This window comes from Arachis ipaensis, chromosome B5 (assembly GCF_059453495.1).
Source record: "Arachis ipaensis isolate K30076 ecotype BB chromosome B5, ASM5945349v1, whole genome shotgun sequence".
NCBI lineage: Eukaryota > Viridiplantae > Streptophyta > Magnoliopsida > Fabales > Fabaceae > Arachis > Arachis ipaensis.
The window spans coordinates 129,123,324-129,136,460 of NC_142440.1; the positions used below are offsets into that span (position 1 = coordinate 129,123,324).

The 13,137-nt window shown below is 39.4% G+C and overlaps 1 pseudogene across 1 annotated transcript; it reads right to left on the minus strand.

Annotated features, from left to right (window-relative positions):
* Positions 1-11,769: 11,769 nt before the first annotated feature.
* On the minus strand, positions 11,770-12,797 carry LOC148565761 (protein NDR1 pseudogene; annotated as a pseudogene). Its single transcript, XR_015883461.1, has one exon. The product of XR_015883461.1 is annotated as a protein NDR1 pseudogene (transcript).
* Positions 12,798-13,137: the final 340 nt, after the last annotated feature.

Consider the following 13,137-nt stretch of genomic DNA (forward strand, 5'->3'; position numbering starts at 1 on the left):
ATTTTTCAAGTGCTTGGGAACAAGCAACTTTCAATATCATTGCAGAGTATCATACAAGCTTTTGGAAGAATTAAGCATCGTCGACCAAAAAGAGGAAAAAGGAATGTAAAGACCAGCAATGATGATGATGAGGAGTAAAGCAAGCAAACTTCAAAAGGTTGTATTGTTGAGTGATTATTTTGCATCACTGCTATGATTGAAAGTGATAATATACCCCTATCTGTCTTCCTGTCTAGCATAGTTTCTATGTAATTCAATAATTAAGATGCTTGATCATTCACAACCCTATAATCTCCAAACTTGTCTACACTCAATATCTCAAAAATGCACCACATGAAAGTTCTTTGAAAAGAAGGATTGAGGAATTAAACAATTTTGAGGCAAGCAAAAGATTAGGAGAAGTGGTGGTTCTAGTTGTACAATTATGCATTGAGGTTGCATGCTTATGAAAACTTGCATGGGAGCTCATAGGCAGGACATAGAGTTCAAAGAAGTATTGTGGAGATTCTCAAACATTTATTGATCTAAGCAGCAGCAAACAAGAGAAAATAAAGAAAATACAAAAACAAAAGAACATGGCCCAAGGCTCTGAGCATCAATTATTAGGCAGAAAAGAAGAAAGAAACAAGAACTCAAAGAGTTGTTATCCTAGTAAATGCTTGTGGTCGAATGTGTCAAAGAGAGAGGCTTGAGCAAGTAAATCCTTAGGGGTGCTTTAACACCTAATACCTTAAAACCAACTGGTTTAGGAGTATTGATTGAAATCTTATCTAAAGAGCCGCTTTGAGACATGACACTTAGAGTCAAAACCAAAACATAGAAATCATAAGCTGCTTCAAGGTGATTACATATAAAGAGATCTCCATGATACCATTTGGATGAAAGTCCTAAGACCTAAGACTTCTAGGATGTAGGGACTAGTAAGCACTGAAGCCCTTGTATGAGCATATAATTTAGAGTTCACCCCACTGTCACTTAATCACTTCACTCACAGGACAATACAAGTTATTCGTCAACCCATTCCAATTGAAAGAACCTTTGAGCATAATTATCTTCTTGCTTGGGGACAAGCAAGTTTTAAGTTTGGTATTGTGATGACAAGTCATCTTAACCTAGCTTTACTAGTCTTTTTCTTTATTTCTATTAGGTTTTATGCACTTTCTTGCATTCTAAGTAAGTAATTTGGAATGGAAATGTATGGTTTCTTTGAATCAAACAACCACCATTCAATTGATGCTAAATCATGAGGATTAAGCTAAATTTAATTGATTTTTAATGATTTATAAACCTTGTGAATTTGGTGATACTTTGATTGGTTGTTTTGATTAATTGTAGGTGAAGAAAAGAAGAAAATAAGAAAGCGTTGCCTAAAAAGTGTGGCTCAAGGAAGAGAAGAGTGTGGCAAAGAAAAGTGGAAAGCGTGGCACATGGAAGGAGGGAAGCCACGAAGCTCTCCCCAAGAGCCCAGTGCTCTCCAAGGGAGCGCAACAATGAACCAAGGAGGCAAGCTTCAATGCTCTGCTCCCCTTGAGAGCTGAGCACAATTTGAGAAACAAGAAACAAGGAAAGGAAAAACAATGCTCAGCTCTCCAAGGGAGGATTATCGGGCTCTCACAAGAAATAAATCCAAGGAAATGTTTGCCAAATGTTCTCTCCAAGATTCGAACCCATGAGCAAAGGGAAGAGTGGGGAGCGCTACTACAAAGCTTGGCAAAAGAAAATGCACAAAATGCATCCCCCAAGGTTCGAACTCAACACCTTAAGGAAGCAAGGAGCAAGGGCGCTACAAGGAACCAAAGAAAATTGCACCAGCGTGCATTACTCAAGTGTCGAACCAAGGACCTTCCCTTGGAAGCTCCAATGCTCAGCTCACAAGGAGAGCAGAGCGCTACTCCTTGGTGCATCACACAAGAGCTTGACACGGACCAAGGAAGGCAAGGCGTGCAACATTTGACACGGCCAGGGAGTTGAGCGCACAAGACATGCACACAAGGCACCAATGCTCTGCTCCCTACTTGAGCAGAGCATTCCCCTGATGCTTCTCCCAGCCAAGGCACGCGACAAGGGATCTCCAACATAAGCTCCAATGCTCTGCTCCCCACTTGAGCTGAGCATCCTCCTGGGAGCAATTTTCACATGGGCTGAAAATTCAATCAAAAATCCAATTAAATTCAAATCTTCACCAAATTAAAAAGCCCACTTAAATTCTAAAATCCAAGAATAGAAAGTATATAAATAGGAGCTAGTTTGATTTAATTAGGACCTCTCGACTTTACTTTAAAATTTTCTTTAAACTTTCATTTTCATTTTGGAGCTTTTATTTTTGAATTTAGATCTAAGAGAATTGGGATGGGGAATTGATCTCTCTTCTTCCTTGTTCTTGCTTGAGCACTCTTTTATTTTCTTGCTTTTGATCTTGGGTGGAGAATTGAAGAACTTCTGTTTCAATCTTACCTTGAGATCTCTTGTTTACTTTTCTACATAATTCAATTTCCATTTCTGTTTACTGCATCTTCTTCTACACTTTCTGCAATTTACTTTTCTTTATTTCTTTGCAATTGTTCTTGTTGGATCAAGGAAGGATTTGAGATCTAGACTTATTTTCTAGTCTCTTCCACTCCTGAGATCTTCAACCTTCTTTTAAATTGCTGCAAATTAAGCATCTGTCACTTTTTGTTTTAATTCCTCAAGCATTTCTACTTTTCTGTTGAGATCTATTTTACTTCAATTCACCTTCTACTCTTCTGTTTAATTGCAATTCACTTGCTCTTGTTTAAATTCTGCAATCCCAATTCCCAATTCCTTTTATAATTCCAGCAATTTACATTCTTGTACTTTAAGATTCAGCCATTTACATTTCTTGCAATTTAAGTTTCTGCAATTTACATTACTTATTCTTTAAGATTCAGCACTTTTATTTTCTGTTCTCTTTAATTTACTGCAATTTTTCTTTGTCTCCTTATAATTCATGCAATTTAGTTTCTGCCAAATACAAACCACTCAACCAATACTTGATTCGCTTGACTAAATCAACCACTAAACTAAAATTTCTCAATTCTTCAATCCCTGTGGGATCGACCTCACTCATGTGAGTTATTATTACTTGATGCGACCTGGTCCACTTACCGGTGAGTTTTGTGTTGGATCGTTTTCCACACATCAGCCTCCACACAGGCAGGGAAGGCCTAGAATACCTTGTCAAACATGCTACAGTCGTGCATGATAAGGTGTCCATCATAGTATGGTACGACCTTGAACTCACATATTGTTCCAGGACAACAACTCTACAGTGCTTGCAGCAACCTAGGCACCTTATTGTATGACTCCTCCCAATCACCATATATCTGTGCAATTACCTTTTGCTTCGCCATCCAGACCTTTCTATACAAGGGTTTAAAGTGATAGCTTTGCCTAACTGCACCTTATGGTACAGGGATGTTGACACCGATAGGTTGGACTGTATCAATGGCAGGATAACACGACAGATGAGACTGCTGTCCAACTGTCTGAGACATGGTTGGTGCTAAACATGCCTCCACTATTACGATCACACATTCACCACCACTAGACATTTTGGCTTATTTTTCTGAAGAAAAACGGAAGAGAGGAAGAAGTGAGATGTTTGTGAAGAATACAAAAGGTTGTACATCCTTTTATAGCTGTTGAAAATTTGTTATAATGTATCTCGTTTACACTGTAAATGTCATAATTATTCACATATCCCGTTTACAGTATAAACCAAATAAAAGTGCACATATTTCGTTTACACTGTAAAAAAAATAAACGCGTCTAGTGTTTCATGCCTTATCCATAGTTGTAAAAATCAGACCAAACCGGCCAGTTTGACCGAAAAATCGGTGAACCGGTCATCTGGCCAGTCCGGTTGGTCATTCTGATCGGATAAGGAATAAAACCGGAGAAAACCGGTTTGAACCGTCCGATTTTGACAAAAACCAGAGAACTGGCAGTTTTGTGTAACCGGCCGGTTCGGGAATTTTTTCCCCTTTTCCAAACGCGACGTCGTTTTGGATTTCAAAAAATAAAAAAGAAAACACTCGAACTAACCCCTTCCCCGTAACCCTAATCCCCTAAATGGGCAAACGGCAGTAACCCTCCTTCAAGTCTTTCTCACCTCATCTGCTCATCACACCGTAGTTGAAGAAAACCTCACCTCACATCAACTCACCGCTGGCCTGTCGTCTTCTTCATCTCGCCGGAGATGGTGCGCCTCCAATGACATCTCAACCTCACCTCACCGTCGCGTTTTGGGTCGCAAGCCGTCCCCTTCGTCGCGGCTCCTTGTTCCGCGGCTCCACGTCGTCGTCGTCGCCGTCATCGTGTCCTCTCCATCCTCTGCGTCCTCTCTCGGACTATCGGACAGGTTGGTGGTCTCCTCATTGCTCATTCTTCACTTCTCTGCGTTCTGCATTATCTCTGATTTTTTAATTATTCTGTTTATGATATATTTGTTAATTCTTGATCATGAAATTCTGTTTATTGGTGTTATATTTATGTTATATTTTTAGTTACTTTATTGTCTTGTTTCCCTGATATTTGTTTATGGTAATATTTTAAGTATTTCTAAATCTTCTGCCATTGCAGTTTGTGCTTGTTTCGTTGGCTGGGTGGGGCGCATTCATCTATGGGAATTACAAGTTCTTCACTAGAGGCAAGGGCAACAAAGAAGTGGTACATAATTTTACCTTCATTAGAAGTCCGAATTCAATTTTGTGGCTACTTCTTACACTCTGAATTTGCGTGGCAATTTATCTTCTTCTCATGATTTTACTTGATAAAGTTTCTATGGTTGCTTGTTACATTTAATTCTACAAAAACTTAATGAGAAATTATTTATCCTTCTAATTTATAAACAAAGAAACTAATGAGTGCTTTTTATGTTCTCACTATTTAGAAATCAGGAGAATATTTAGGAAGATGTTGAGGAAGATATATCATTATTGAATTGTAATTGGCATGGTTTCTAAGTTTGGGTTCTCTTTCTTCAATTCATGAAATTACCAACCTAGTTTATGAGGTTCCGAATTTCAGTTAGATATGCTAAATGTGACTGGCATGATTAGGCTAAATGCATATTCTAGCATTCATATATCATTCACAAATTTTATTTTCGGATTTTCTGTGCATCATATCAACTTGCTTAGGACTCATCTTGTCATGTCTTGCTGCAGAAAGTTGAAGAAGCACCAAACAAGGCTTGAGGTTGTTACTCCATAGAAGCGATATACCAGTTGCTTAATAAGTTTCCCTACTTAGATTTAGTTATAGGTATTGTGTTATTTACCGTTATGGTATTTCTATTACCATGCAAATTATCATCAAAGTTTTTAGCATTTTGTAGATTAGAAGCTTCGCTGCTGGGTTTGAATTTTAACTTTAATTAAACTCTTTCATAACATGATATTCGTCAACCATATTGTATGCCCTTTGGTACATATTGGTATATATGAGACGAATTCTTGTAAGTTGAAATTGATCTACCTTTGATATTATTTGTGATACACAACTAAACATATGCATTAACACTAGAATATATTTAAATAAACATTTTATTATAATGAAAAAAGGGAAGTTATTTTTATATTTTTTTATTTATATAGAACCGGTTTTATCAGTTCAACCAGTGATTTATCAGTTAAACCGGTAAACTAGTAAACCAATAACATGACCGGTTTGATCACCGGTTCGGTTCTTACAACTATGCATCACGGCCTACAATTCCTTGATTGCTAGTCAATGATGAACTCCAACATTTAATAATGAATGTAACGGCATCCAAAATAATGAAATATCCAGCAGCAGCATCACCAAAAATGTGATCATACTACAAACACAATATACTATCCACCCTCTTACTCATCGAATGACTTTGGCATTCTCATCAACAACTTTGATGAGAATAACACCAAAGTCACCATTATCAAATCATCTTACAACTGAGTATCAAGTATCAACAAAACATACACCAACAATCTTCCTTGTGATTTAGCACCATTGATTAATGCCAGAGTTCCTATTTTCACTCCATCATTGATTAGTCAAACTGCACGCATTAATGTATAGCAATATACAAGTGCATAAGGTAATAGTTGACAATGAATGCAGACTGGGAACAGAACTAATGGCAGTGAAATGTGTTGAAGGTGTTGCAAGTGTGAGTAGCTGCACTTTCTGTGAGAGAAAACCAGAGAGAAAGGCACAATTGCAAAATACCTAATAGCATAAAATGGTGAATCACACTTTACAGGTGAGTTGCAAATACATATATATACAGCACCTACACTACACCTTAGCTGCACTAGATCAGCACCCTTCTAACAAACTAGTAACCAATTTGCTGAGGTGTCATCTAATATAATTATCAACATGACTAACTGATCAGGCACATATCAGCTCCTAACTTAAATTACTCTAACTATTTATTATCAAACTTAGAGGTTAAGTGACACCCTCCCTTAAGTTAGGAGCGTATATGTTCAGCATGCCTAGTTTATCTCGGAGCCTACTAAACACGGTTGGTGCAAGTGCTTTGGTGAGCAAATCAGCCACTTGCTCATGGGTTGAGATGGGTAGCAAATGAATGAATCCCTCTTGAACTTTATTCCTCACCACATGACAATCCACCTCTATGTGTTTCGTCCTCTCATGGAACACAGGGTTAGATGCTATGTATATTGCTGACTGACTATCACAGAAGATGTTGATAGCCTTGGTAAGAGGGATCTGCAGATCCTTCAAGATGTAACTAATCCATTGTGCCTCTCTAGTCGCACTCGCTAATGCTCGATACTCTGTCTCGGAGGATGATGAAGCCACTGTCAATTGCTTTTTACTCTTCCATGTTATGAGTGAGTTTCCCAGGTAGAAACAATAGGCTGAAATTGATTTCCTAGTGTCTGGGCATGCTGCCCAGTCCGAATCGGAGAACCCAGTCAGATTGAAATCTGGTTCTGATGTGAAAAATAACCCTGCTGCTGGGGCTCCTTTTAAGTACCTGAGCACATGATGTGCTGCCTGCATGTGCTGTGTGGTTGGGCAGTCCAAAAACTGACTGAGCTTTCCAACTGCGTAACTTATATCAGGTCTGGTGTTAGCTAAGTACAAGAGCCTCCCAACTAGCTTCCTATAAGCTGAATGATCCTTCAGTGGTTCTCCTCTTTCTCTGGACAGCTTCACGATATAATCCAATGGTGTTCTTATTGGTTTGCAACCTTCAAATCTTGTGTCTTTTAACAAGTCCATCACATACTTTCTTTGATAGAGAGCAATACCTTTCTTTGATCTTGCAACTTCCATCCCTAGAAAGAACTTCAAATCTCCTATGTCCTTGATCTTGAATTTCTCATCCAAGATCCTCTTAATTCGATCGATTTCCTTTTCATCATTTCCAGCTATCACTAAGTCATCCACATAGACCAGCAGTGCTGTAAAACCAGATTCTGTCCCTTTCGTGAACAAGCAATGGTCTGATGCTGACCTGGTGTATCCAGCTTCTACCAAGACAGAATGTAGCATGTGGTTCCATTGCCGACTAGCCTGCTTGAGTCCATACAGCGATTTTTCCAGCTTACACACCTTCCCATCTTCAATTTCCAAACCTTGTGGTGGCCTCATGTAAACCTCCTCCTTGAGTACGCCATGCAAGAATGCAGTATTTACATCAACTTGTTTAAGCATCCAACCTTTCATGGCAGCCAAGGCTAGCACAATCCTTAGTGTTTTCAGTTTTACCACTGGGCTAAATGTGTCTAGATAATCAATACCAGCCACTTGTGTATACCCTTTTGCTACTAACTGTGCCTTGTACCTTTCTATCGAACCGTCCGGGTTGTGTTTTATCTTGAAGACCCACTTACTTCCAATCGCTTTCTTCCCATGAGGCAGAGTTGTAAGCCTCCATGTTTTGTTCATTTTAAGAGCCTTAAGCTCAGCATTGATCGCATCTTGCCAACAGGGTTGTAACACCGCCTCCTCATAGCACTTTGGCTCGATATCATTGGTTAGTGCAAGTGAATATGCTTTATGTAATGCAGAAAGAGATTCATAAGACACAAAGTTTGACATTGGATACCTGACTTTATCGTTGATGGTTTGATTTGGATTAGCTTTGTCAATGGTGGTGCTCATACAAACAAAATCCTTTAGATAAGCTGGTGGCTTTCTCTCCCTTGTGGATTTCCTTTGTACATTATGTTCAGAGTATCTTAGTTGTGAGATTTCCCTGGCTAGTTCTTGGGTATTTTCCCTTTGATTTGTTGAGTCACCTTCAGTGACTCTCGATGAGTCACTCGTGTGCTTGTAGGAAGAAGGGCCATGGTCCAATTCCAATGTTTCAGGTCTTAGTGCAGGTGGTGCAATGGTTTTATTTATTTCTAATTCTAATGTTGATGCATGATTGTTTTTATCTTGTGCAAAAGGAAAATGGTTTTCGTAAAATTCCACATTTCTAGAAACAAAAATTTCTTTGGATTTTAAGTCAATTAAAACATATCCTTTTGTCCCCTCCCTAAATCCAAGGAAAGCACATTTCCTGGCTCGAGGATCCAGCTTGGACCTGTGAGCATTGATGGTGCTGGCATAGGCCAAGCAACCAAAGACCTTTAGGGTCATTAGATCAGGGAGAGATTGATGCAATATTTGAAAAGGAGACTTGTCCTTGAGAAAAGTAGAAGAAATCCTATTCATTAAGAAAACAGCATGCTTAACAGCAAAATTCCAAAAACAATGTGGGACTTGAGATTGAAATAGTATAGCTCTGGTGATGTTAAGAATATGTTGTGTTTTCGTTCTACTATCCCATTTTGTTGAGGAGTCTCAACACAGGAAGTTTGATGCAAAATTCCAGTTTTAGCAAAAAAAGATTCCATGAGAAATTCTGGACCATTGTCAGTCCGAATGATTTTGATAGATTTGTTGAATTGAGTTTGTATGAAAGTGATGAAATGTTGAACTAAATTGCATACTTCAGACTTCAATTTCATCAAGTACACCCAAGTATATCTTGATTTATTTTCTACAATGGTTAGAAAGTAACGATGTCCACTGGTGGATGGCACTCTAAGTGGCCCCCAAATGTCTATGTGTACAAGCTCAAACAATTGAGTTGGGTCAGAACTACTTACAGAAAAAGGATGTCTTTTCTGTTTAGCTAGATGGCAAGCATCACATGGTGCTGCTGCCTTATCAAATGAGATGAAGGAGAAGTCTCTCTTCATCTTTATTAGTCTATCATTTGGCAAGTGACCCAACCTGTAGTGCCAAATGCAGCGATCTTGCCTGTGATTATTGCTTACAACCGAACATACTTGTGTACTTGGCTTGGGGAGTTTTAAAGCCTCTTTATTTAATATGTAGAGACCACCATTTTCTCTAGCTGCTCCAATCATCCTCATCGAGCTCCGATCCTGTATCTCACACCTTATGTCAGTAAAGTTCATTTGGCAATGCAATGCAGAGGTGAGTTTTGAAACAGAAATGAGCTTGAAATTGAAAGATGGGATGTAAAGGGCATTGTGCAGTAACAGTTTGTTTGAGAAAACAATAGTTCCCATGATTCTACTTGTAGTCCAAGCCCCATTGGGCAATTTAATTATCACAGGAGCTATTTCTTTATATGTGAAAAAATCATTAAGGCAATGGGATACATGGTCAGTTGCACCAGTATCGATTACCCAGGATGAGAACTTGTTTGAAGAAATATTCAATGCATTAATGCTTGTTTTAAAATGCATGACTGTTACCAACTTCCCTAGATGAAGGATTGGTGTATGCACCGAATTACCTTGATGAGGCAACTCGGATGAAACCTTTGATGCTGTCACGTTGATGCTATGAGGCTGCTCTCCATGAATCTTGTTGAGAAGAGTGAGCAATGCCTGCTTTTGCTCAAGGGTGAACTCCAGTGTGTCACTTCCAACTCTCTCTAAATGGGAGGAACGCGATGAATTGTCGTGCTCATTGAGTTTTCTTGATTCACTCTCAGTGTTCATTGCTGCTGCAAAGCTTCCATTTTCAGCTGCAGCATTTTTACCTCTTAAATGTGGTGGCAATCCGTGTTTCTTATAACATACGTCAACACTGTGGCCAAGCTTTCCGCAATAGGAGCATTGTGGTCTGCCTTTCCCTCCCTGACTTCTACCACCTTGGGATCGTCCACCTCTGCCCCTCCCTCTCCCTCTGCCTTGAAAGGATCCTGCAGTGTTCGAGGGAATGGCAGCATATGCAATTTTGATGTCCGAAGCGGCATCTGGATTCTGAAATTGTCGTTCCTGCTGTGTCAACATGGACAACACAGTGGTTACATCAGGGAGAGGATCCAACAACATGATTTGAGATCTAACGGTGGAGTATTGCTCATTCAGCCCTCTCAAGAATCGTGTTACATGATCCTCTACTCGATATTGTCGCATCACACTTAAGCCACAATTACACTCGTTTGAACATTCGCAATCGGGTATAGCTCTAAAACTGTCAAGATCTTCCCAAATGGATTTCAACTTTGTGAAATACTTAGTTACATCTAGGTCTCCTTGCTTGATGGCAAACAACTCTTCTTGCAACTCTGCCACCCTAAATCTGTCTCCTTGATAGTATCGGTGCTTCAATTCACTCCACAGATTGCTGGCCACATTGTTCCAAACAACACTTCTAGCTATGTCTGGACTAAGGGAAAGGTTTATCCAAGCTACGACGTAAGTGTTACACCTATCCCATGCCACAAAGGTTTCATCATCCTTATTAGGCTTAGGCAAACTACCATCAATAAATTTCATCTTGTTCTTCCCTTTCAGTCCCCACAGCACAGATCTACTCCAATCACCATAGTTTTTACCATCGAGAATAACAGTAGTAAGAGGAATACCAGTGCTCTCAGAGGGATGAAGATAATAGATGCTCTCTGGATCCTGATTCGGTTTGGTACTCTTCTTGCTAATGCTCGCTTGAAATGTTGTGAGCTGATTCAGAAAATTCATGAACGCTTCTGCATTTACACCTTCCATCGCACCTTCCAGCAACGTCGATTGACAGAAGCCTCAGTGATTAACCTTCTTCCTACAATCTCGTTGATCGGAGTCACCTTCTCACAGTTACAGAGAGTGTGAGGCGGCGCACTCTCATCAAGCTCTATCGTATAAGTTTGTAGGAAGAGAAGAAAGACAGAAAGAGAGAATGAATTTGACTTGAGAAATTAGATGGAGAAAGAAAGAAATTCAACGGATTAAACTCAAATTGAAATTAGATGAATCACACGCTGAATTGAAAAGAAACTCAAAGAAATTTCAGTTTGGAACGAGATACAGAATCTGGATCGAGAAGAAAGGAATTTGGATCACCATTCGCATAACTGAGCTCTTGCAAAATTGGCAAGATTTCAGATCAGGCTGCACCTTCCTCAATCTGAATCTCAGTGCTTGCCACACTCCACACTCACCGCACCATGTTGAAGGTGTTGCAAGTGTGAGTAGCTGCACTTTCTGTGAGAGAAAATCAGAGAGAAAGGCACAATTGCAAAATACCTAATAGCATAAAATGGTGAATCACACTTTACAGGTGAGTTGCAAATACATATATATACAGCACCTACACTACACCTTAGCTGCACTAGATCAGCACCCTTCTAACAAACTAGTAACCAATTTGCTGAGGTGTCATCTAATATAATTATCAACATGACTAACTGATCAGGCACATATCAGCTCCTAACTTAAATTACTCTAACTATTTATTATCAAACTTAGAGGTTAAGTGACAAAATGAATACTAACCGCTAAAGTAAATAATTAATGTTCCATTTTTTGGGTTTACATGACACAATGATGAATGAATAAAACAAGAGAGTCTACGTGAGGGGGAAAAATGGCAGTGAACTTTAAGTTTCAGTGTTTCACTGCTTTTTAAAAATAAATAAATAAATAACTAAATTAAATTAATTTAAATAATTCCTCCAATAAAAATACAGACTAGTGAAGTCAAGTCAAGTCAAGTCAATGAGTGCGCATTATCCACGCAACTAGGAATAGCGGAAGAAGCGCACGATAGCCTCCACGGAACTCCGGTGCGCCGTTCACGATCCTCGGTGGCTCGTTGCCAAGCCTCACCGGTTTCGGATACACCTTCACACCCCCATTGTTAATTTGCACATTTGCCCCTCCCCACATACCGTGTCGCTTCGTGTACCAAAACAAGATCTTGTACTTCACCGCGGTCGCAAAATCCACCCGGAAATACACCTTCCCGTCCATCCCCGCCGCCGGCGTAAGGTTTCCGACGAAGGAGGCAGAGCTAGGCTTATGCGCCTTCTTCTGGCGGCCCTGGTAGAAAGGAGCGACGGCGGTGGAGTTGGAGAGTAGGCGCGTGGTATTTTGGGAGAGGAAGACGGAGATGTTGACCCGAACGGCGTCGTATTTGATCCCTTTGTCTTTGTTAGGGTTCGTGAACTTTATTTTGAATAAAACGGTGTCGTTTTTTGTTGTTGACGGAAGGGATCTGTTGAGGGCAGGAACGTAAATTGACTCGAGATAGAATTTTGGTTGGTCAACACGGAGGGAGAGCCAGAAGAAAAGGGCGGTGAGGCCCATGGTTATTATGAAGCTGAAGCAGCATGAGCAGCAGCTGTGTTGCTCCGCCATCTGCCGTGGTGGGGGTGGTGGTGATACCGCCGGGAGTCGAGAGAGAGAAAGAGAGGGAAGGAAAAAAATGTAGAGATAGAGTTTTGACTGTTGAGTGCGTCCCGGTTTCTTTATTTGCTGCAGCTTTTTATTTTTATTTTTGTTAACGGCTTCCTTAAAGGGAATATATACGGACCGAGAATCAAATTTAAAAGAAATTGCGAAATTTTATTTTATTTTTAATTTTTTATTCAAAGTTTATAATTTCTGACCAACTTTGTTTAGTTTTGCTTTCTTTTTGTTCATTGTGTTTAAATATTCTATGTCTTATTTAACACTCCCTACTTAATTAATATTTACGAAAATAAATTGTAGTTTAAATGGCTCCTAGATTCCCCCTTTTTCTCCTTATGTAACCGGGAAAAAGCTATATTACTTACCATACTAAAATTAATAACATCTTATTAATATGAAAAATAATTGAGGTGAATTAAACTTGTTACTTGATTTT